The 8,684-nt window shown below is 45.0% G+C and overlaps 1 non-coding gene across 1 annotated transcript; it reads right to left on the minus strand.

The window, feature by feature from the left end:
- Positions 1-8,281: 8,281 nt before the first annotated feature.
- On the minus strand, positions 8,282-8,353 carry TRNAW-CCA (transfer RNA tryptophan (anticodon CCA)). Its single transcript has one exon. It is a non-coding gene; the product is annotated as a tRNA-Trp (tRNA).
- Between the last annotated feature and the right edge of the window lie 331 nt (positions 8,354-8,684).

Consider the following 8,684-nt stretch of genomic DNA (forward strand, 5'->3'; position numbering starts at 1 on the left):
GATCTAGTCTACTTTTAATTGCCAAGTATCTTTTACTTCTTTAGACTAGGGTATTTCCACAACTTTTCCGTGTCAGTTATGACATGGGCATATTTTAACAGTATACATCCCTTCTCCCATTTTTAAAAAGAAGGTTGCAGAGTTTAGATTTATCTTCTGTCACTCATAATGAGATTCAATTTATTCATTCTCAGTTGAAAGACGACATGGGTGACCCTGTGTCTTTTTCAGGGTTTGACAACTGGAAGTGAAGGGGGCCAGAACATGCCATCCAAAATATGCCACTTTGACATATTTTGAGCTAAAGCCACTTGAAAAATGGCACTCTGATGTCCTTTTCCTCCTGAAAGCAGGAAATAAAAGTCCCATGTGAGAGATGGCCTCCCTGTACCAGGAAGAAAGAAACATTTTTATCCCCAGAGACCAGGAGTCAAGGCTCAGAGAATTCTGCACACACAGACCTTGTGAAAATAATTCTTATCTTCCTGTAGCCTCCCCCTATATTTTAGTTTCTTTTCCACAATTGCCTCTCTTTGTTCAACCCAGTAAAACAGCATTTAGGTCTTGTCACTTCTTTTGGCCTTCATTTCTTTGTGAGAGCTCCAGTGTCATGTAAAACTTACATTAAATGAATTTGTGTGCTTTTCTCCTGTTCATCTGTCTTATGTCAATTCAATTTTCAAGCCCAGCCAAGGACTCTAAGAGGGTAGAGGTAAGGTTTTGCCTCCTTTTCAGAGGTGCACAATGTCCATCTGTCCCTCATGGTAAGTGGTAAAAAGAAAAAAAATCCTTGGTAATAATTTTGATTACCTGGTGAAAGTTTTATCCCATATCTATAACATATAATTGATGTCTTTTCCCCTGCAATCAGTAAGAAGTGTGTGGGGAGATACTTCAAGACAATAAAAATATCCTGCTCTTCAGGGTAATTTCCCCCTAGTTTCCTAATGTTTAACATTTGCGGATGATTCTTGCCTGATCCATTTTTACTATGATGGTGGCCAAATGACAATTTCCCAACACAAGCAATCTCCCCACCTTTATAAGTTGACCCTTGATATTGTCCTGTAAGCAGGAGTCATCTCACATCTGTCATCTATATATCTATTTATTATCTGATAATAATCAGTATTTAATTATTTTTATGCTCAAATTGTCCTGGCTGGGGCTACTAGCTGATTGGCTTCTTTGTGATATAGCAAATACACCAAATATATTTTTTGTCTTTTGTTTTTCGTAATAGTTTTTTGCTTTGTCTCTGAAGAAAATGTTCCAGGGTTGTCTAGTACCTACTGTGATCTAGCCCTGAAATCAGCCTCACCCTGTGTTATGGACTGAATTGTGTAGCCCCCTAAATTCACTTGTTGAAGCCCTAACCCACAATGTGACTATATTTAAGGAAGTAAGTAAGGTTAAATGAGGTCACAAGGGGGGAGTGCTACTCCCATTGCTCCAGTGTCTTTGTAAGAAGAGGAAGAGACACCAGAGACCTCTCTCTGTGCACACACAGAGGAAAGCCATGTGAGGACACAATGAGAGGGCAGCCGTCCACAAGGCAGGAAGAGAGGCCTCACAGAAACCAACACTGCTGGCACCGTGATCTAAGAGCCTTGACTTATTTATTAGCGGGGAATATTAGCGATCATGATTTGGTCACTAGGTGTGCTCATTGCCACTGGGGTGTCCCTGCCTGTCTTCCGTTACAGTGGACAGAGCTAGGAAATACCTACACATATATTTACATACACATGTATACAAATACTCATGCACAGAAGCATATATGTATTTATGTAGATGATTTGTATGGATGTACACATGTACATGCAAACTGTGCATTTGTTTAGATTTGTATAGACGTACAAGCACATATACTACACAGACCACTTTAAGATATCACGAGTTCAAACAGACATTTCCAGTTGTTTTGCACCCTAGGGCCTTTTCTTGCCTTCACTCATTCCATATTTCAATGTCCTCTTTTTCAAGTGAGACCTGTAGCTCCCAAGAACATCCCATTACCCATTTGCCCAATCCTTGAATGCATTTAAAATGTTTTAAGACTTTCTTCACCCATAACACTACAACAAACCTACTAAAACGTGCTGAGATTTGTTGCACCATAAACTTTAAGTCAGCACCCAGCATTGCAGCCTGCCAAGCCCTTCCCACAGGCACGAAGAATGCATATGAGGGTCCTGGCTCCAACCTCTTAGCCAGGTCCGCACGTGCAATGCACCTGTTGGCTTGGTGTTTCCGATCTACAGACCCAGCACTCACAGGGTTGGTAATTGTCAGGGTTAGTAATTACCATACCAGGATCTAGAAACATCAGGACCACAGTGAACTCATTGCATGCGAGGACCAAACTCAGAGTTCTGTGGGACTACTCATCCTAGGTGCCCGTCCGTCACTACAGCAGAGTGCGTCCAGATATCCCAAGAGAACTTTTGGGTGCAAAGGGGATGATTACACCAGGCAAAGCCAAATTGAAGGCAACTGAGATATTTAGCATTTAATTCTTTATAAAGAAACAAAACCTTAGTATTTAATAAAGTGTTGATTTATTTAATGCCATTTCAAATTTTAAGACTCTTATAAACCAAGGAAAATGAAACAAAACAGGGACAAAAGTATCACTATCTGTTAGTTTTATTTAAATGTTATGATTACTCATAGCTAGGGAAATTGCTGAGTAATACTGGCCAAGTGTTTAACTAAAATTGCTGTTAAAAACTTTGCTAAATGATTTGTCAATTATACCTCAATGAAGCTGGAAGGGAAAAACAAACAAAAAAATGTTTTAATTAAAAATTTTGTTAAATGTATCATTAATGTGTCTATACGAAGGCGTAGCAAAATGATAAATTTCAAATAACCATCTGGCAATGGATGAATATCAAGGCGTTTTCCCGCAAGGGACTTGCCCCCTTGAGTACCTCCATGTGTCCTGAACGTGATCCACATACATGAGGGTGAAGACTTGAATTACCTCTTAGCCTCTGTATGGCTGGCATCAGCCTCCTTCACTTAGGACTCCCGAAGCACGTCTTCCCATGCTAGCTGGTCTCCTGGATAAGGAAGGATGCAGGCTGCAAAGGTCCAGCAACACGCTTCAGCAAGCAGCACAATACTCCATCTCAGGAAGCCTCATCCTGGCGTGGTTGGACAGTCCCGGGGTCCGCAGAGCGCTACCTGGCGGTCGTAGGAGCTGGGGCTAGGTTAACCTGCGGGACAGGACCCTCGCCTCAGCCGCCTGAGGGCTGGATGCAGGCTCCTCCCTGGAAGCCCTCTCAAAACTCTTTTTTCTCTACTACGACCTCGTTTCCTTTCTGATCCCACAATGATCGCTGACTGATGCTAAGGAGGTGCGAGGCCCCTGGGCTGCTGCTCTGGCGGGAGAGGAGCTGGTGAGTCCAGTGGAGGCTGGGTTCTGGCTACGGGCGCCCATCTGGCTCATTCGGGCTTCCTACCGGCCCTTCTTTTCTGAACTGGCCGCTGCCCCTACAAGCTGTACCGGGCTTCTTCGTGCTCCCCCAAATCACTGGCATCCACATTCTGCAAAACTTCCAGGGCAGCTTTGCCATGTCAACCTCAAGGACGAGAGTCCTGATCCGAAGTTGCTCTGCCCTTCATTAGGGACGCCTGAGTGCATCTCCCTGACTGGACTTGGGAGTAAGGGGTGGGAATGTCCATGCAGCTAGAGTCACCCAGACTAGAGGGGGAGGTATCGTTTTTGCATGAAATGTGCATGCGAGGAATTTAGGGATTTTCTTGAGGGCCTTTGGGAAGGCTTGAGTCCTTGGAAAGTGGGAGGAGCTCCCTCGGGGCCAGCCTCCCCTCACAGCTCAGGAAAGGTCCGAGCCGGCAGCGAAGATGTCCGTGGTGCGCGAGTTCCTGCCTGTTTCAGGGGAAGTCGAGTGGAGATTTCCTCCCTTTCTCATCCAAGAAGTCTCTGGCCAAGCCATTGGCCCTCTCTAGGCCTCCTCAGGGAAGACGGGACCTCCTGAGGAGATTCTGGTTCAAAGGCCCGGTGGTCGGAAGGCAGTAGAGAATGGCTGTGGGTTATTGGGCCCTCTGTGGCCCGGATCTGGAGTGCAGGCACGGTGGAAATGGAGGCTGCTGCACGCAGAGGCTACGCTTCCTTTAAGGACGGAGAGAACCGAGATGCTTCAGCACCGAGGTCCGGACAGCGCCCTCCGTGCTGGCAGGCGGCGCCTTAAAGGGAAATGTCCTTCTCTCTTCTACCAGAGCTCGGGTCTAGGAGGCAAGGTGGAGGGGCCACTGGGGCAGTCTCCTCCGTGGGAGTGTGGCTCTGGTGTGCTGACCGGACAGAGCCAGAGGGGAGACAATTGGAGATGGTGGACAAGTCATGACCTGGTAGAGCCATCCTAGATAGCACGCCAGGCCTGGACCTGTGGGGAACCCACTCCTGTGCAGAGAGCTGCCCCTGCCTGCACTCCAATCCTTCCCTTCCATTGCTTAAGTGCAACACGATGGTAAAATGGAAGTTTGTGCCAAGAATCTAAGACAATAGACAGCAGATAGCTAAAGTGAGTCGTGAGGCAGATCACCATATGGACCTGGGAAAAAAATATAGTGGCTGAAAAACTGTCAGATGATTAAGGTCCTCACCCATATCAAGAGTATGAAAGGGTTCTGAGAGGAGATTTAAGAGGGCTTCTAAACTTTTGGAAAGAACTTCGCAAAGGAAAGAGGGTGGGGAGGTTGCTTGCCCAGTAGTTAAAACGCAGTGAGAGAAGGTTTAACAGGCCTCCTGAAAAGCTTGATATGCATCACCAGGAGTTTGAGGTCTTAGTGGCCCGATGCATATCTTTGCCTAAGAAACCTAAGGGGCAAGAGATGGTCAAGTCGAAAGAAGGTGTCTGCACACATTTGGGAGGCAAATCTGAGGGCAAAAGATGGATGAGTTCTTCCCGTGGTCTAGACATGATCCGTGTGCATGGGCTCTTCTTAGGTGCTATCCACAGGGCTTCCTGGAGGGCTGATCAGATCTCCTAGAAGAGAATTCTAGGTGTTGATCCAATAAAGAGCAACCAGCTGAAATAAAAATACATTCATGAGGGCTAAGAGAAAAGCAGGAGAGGGATCCTCAGCACTGAGGGAGTCTCTCAAAATTCCACCAATGTCCCAGAGAGTAGGCGCCCTGCTGAAGACACTTCTGCCCACGTAGACTTTCTTGTTTCCCCTCCCTCCCCTTCTCTGACCCTGAAGGGGTGGGAGACACGGTTAGCAAGCTGTGGGTAGAGAGGTGGAAGCAAGCACAAGACCAGGAGGGGAGGAGCCCTAACATTAACTCATGTTCAGAGACTTGACTGCTACATAGGATGGATGTTGCAATCACAGGCTGGGGAGTGTTTCTTGTCACAAAGTGACCAGAAAAGTCATGGGAATTGTCCCTCACTCTCTTCACACACCCCCCCCCTCCCCTGCTTAGCTCCTTCATCTATGAGAAGGAGGACTAGCAAACTGAATATATTTTTAAGGGGTGATAGAAAACAAAGTCACTTTATGATCGCCTCTCCCATTTGTACTTGTTTAGAATGTCCTCTGAAACAAACACTGGGTTCCATTTGCTTCCAATTCAAATTCCTTGGAGACGAAAGGCAGTTTGCTTGGCATCTGTCAGGAGAGCATCCCTCTGGTGGGAGAAGCAGGTCACGTGTCCCAGGCTGGCTGGAGCTAAGGAAGCACCATCACTGGGAGGGACAATGGGTCAAGAAAATGTATCAAATACTGCGCCTGTGGCAAGGCTCTGCAATCTGTAAATTTTACTTTCCTTTTAAAATAAAGCAACACAATCAGTTTGGTGTGTAGCAAGAATGTACAAATATATTAATAGAACAGAATAATCTATGGGAACTTTTGAAATTTTAAAAAATATCTGATTTATTAATGCAGGTGGAATAAACCTTTGAAATTAAGTGTAAGGCAATTTTTCTTTTTCTTTCCCCTCATCTCTACTTTTTCCTTCTAAGAAGTGGTACTTTGCCCACAAAAAATACTCTTGCCCCAGTTTTTCTAAAAATGCATGCTGATTTTTTCTCAATGTTGGGAGAACAAGTGCTTATTCATCTGAAATAGATGAGCTGAGGGTTAAAATTGATGATTGAAAATCTGCTTTTATAATAAAAAAGAGATTGTAATGGTAAAATATTACATATATTATTTGTATTTATTTGTACAAATTGCATAATATATTTGTATATTATACAATTGTAATATTTGTAATTTGTACAATTACAATTACAATTATTGTAATATTACAAGTTTTACAATTAAGTATTAATATTACAAAGAAACGTCTACTGACAAGTAGACCTTTTAAAACTTGATTTATGAATATATCAGAAGGGAATTTTATCAATTCATATAAGAAACTTGAAAGACATCGTTAAAATTTTAAAACTAATGAAGTTTGCATAGAACTAATTCTTAGGCTATAAGATCTACAAAATAGATTCTTTAAATGTAAAATTCTTGAAAGGTGGAAGAATCTAAAGGATTTCAGAGTATTTGTTTGGCATTAAATTAAAATGTTAATTATAGAAGATTTAAGTGAATAGAAGGTGTTGTTTTCCGCCCTATCCGAGCAGGCAAGACCTATTTCAGACATTCAAGTTAAAACTCATGCTGAAATGTAGGATCTCTAGTTTATTACTGATTTCATGGTGGTTGTTCATTGCATTTCACTGGTTCACAGCAGCAAGGGAACTATACAGGAGAGGAGGAAAAAATGACACTGCAATAAAGCCCTAGGGGACAGCCTCCTGAGCACTGGCAATGGGGATGGGAGCTGTGCCCTCAACCTGTCCTCCAGCTAGTGGATCTGAGAAGGGATTTGACCCCCACCAGTGAAGAGAGAACGGGACCAAGCCTTAGCCACATTCCCCATCTGTTGCCTCACATGGAGTCTAAACAGATTTTAGAGGATGAGTAAGAATAATTTTAGAGGATGAGTAAGAGATAAAAGCAAGTTGTTGTTTTTAATTCTGCAGAACCAGGAAAAGAGAAGAGTTCCTGGTAGAAGAAAAACGTACCACTGAAAATGATGGAAGCGTTCAGAAAAAAATGTGAGGCATGCTCCAAAATACAGCCTCTTTGAAAAGAGGCATGAAAAGCCTCATGGAACAACTGGCTGAGTTTAAAAGAGAGGAGAATGAAACATGTATGCACGGTAAAGAAACTAACATTGCAATGGTGGAAGCACAGTGCACTCTGTCAAGTAAAGAGCAGAACTGAAGTTGCAGGAAACGGAATCCCAGATGAGGGACGAACCTGAACACATACCCCAAAGACAGAGAAAATGTGAAGACAGAGGAAACATTTTGAGAGGAGATTAGAGGTGCAGAGTATAGAGAAGCATAATTATCCACCCATTTGATGGTAATCATCCACCATATGGAAGGTTAAATGGCATTCCTGGGAAAAGTCTAGAATAAAACGAAGAGAAGCAATATTGAAAAATATACTAGAGAACTTCTCTAAACTGGTTGAATGAAAAATATTCTTTTCTAATTATTTTAATTTCCTCTATTCTCCTTCATAGCTTTAAGGATGCAATTTAACATAGGCTTTTTGATCAAAGGCTAACTGATCTTGTAGGTTAAAAATAACTCACTGAATTTTAATTTGCATTTCTCTTATGAAAGAAGTTTCTTTTCATGTGTTTAAAAATAATTTATCTCTCATCTTCCAATAACTGTTTTGTTCTGTACCTGTTTTCTATTGTGTTCTTGGTCCTCTCTCTCTCTCTCTCTCTCTCTCTCTCTCTCTTTTTTTTTGCTGAAGAAGATTGGCCCTGGGCTAACATCGGTGCCCATCTTCCTCTGTTTTATGTGGGACCTGCGACAGCATGGCTTGACAAGCGGTGCGTCCATCCGCACCGGGATCCGAACCTGTGAACCCTTGGCCGCCAAAGCAGAGCACATGCACTTAATCACTACGCCACCAGGCCGGCCAGCCCACCTTTTTTAAAAATAGTTTTTCCGGTGACATGTTTGGTGACACGGCGAAGGGGTCGCAGTGCAAGGGGAAGTAGGCAGCGCTGCAGTGTGGACGCCCAGGCTTGAAACCAGCGCCTCCCGGCGTTTCCTAGATCATCCCCGTCAGATATGAAAACGACACCGCCCATCTTTTCTAAAACTCCTCTGACCTCTTTGCTGCAAAGGAGTCAGGAGCAGGGATGGGCAGATTTTCTGGCGGGTTGAAATCGCGAGCGGCCCGAATCCTGTAGTTGGGCAGGTGGGAAAACGTAGGGCAGTGACCCCGACGTGACTTGAACACGCAACCTTCTGATCTGGAGTCAGACGCGCTACCATTGCGCCACGAGGTCGTGGAGACAAGGGGACTTTTGATCTTTTAAGGCTCTTTGGTCCTGCACGTTCCGGTCGCTTCGCTGCGTTTGCTTTTCATGTGAACTTCTGGTGCAACAGAGAGACAGCGAAAGGGCGGGCGGAGGGCTCGGCTGAGCGCGCCCGCGGGACCCCCGCCGCGGAGCCGGGCGCCCACCCGCGGGACACGGCGCTCGGCGCGCCCGAGGGAGGCGAGCTGCAGGCGGCGCGGCGGGCGAGGGGCGGGCGCGGCCGTCCCGGAGCCGCCCGGGCGCTGCCTCCAACCGTCCCTACGGGGGCTCATCCCGGCCCCCGGGGGCCGGAGCGGCTCGA

The sequence above is a fragment of the Diceros bicornis genome, chromosome 18 (assembly GCF_020826845.1).
Source record: "Diceros bicornis minor isolate mBicDic1 chromosome 18, mDicBic1.mat.cur, whole genome shotgun sequence".
In the NCBI taxonomy this organism is placed as follows: domain Eukaryota; kingdom Metazoa; phylum Chordata; class Mammalia; order Perissodactyla; family Rhinocerotidae; genus Diceros; species Diceros bicornis.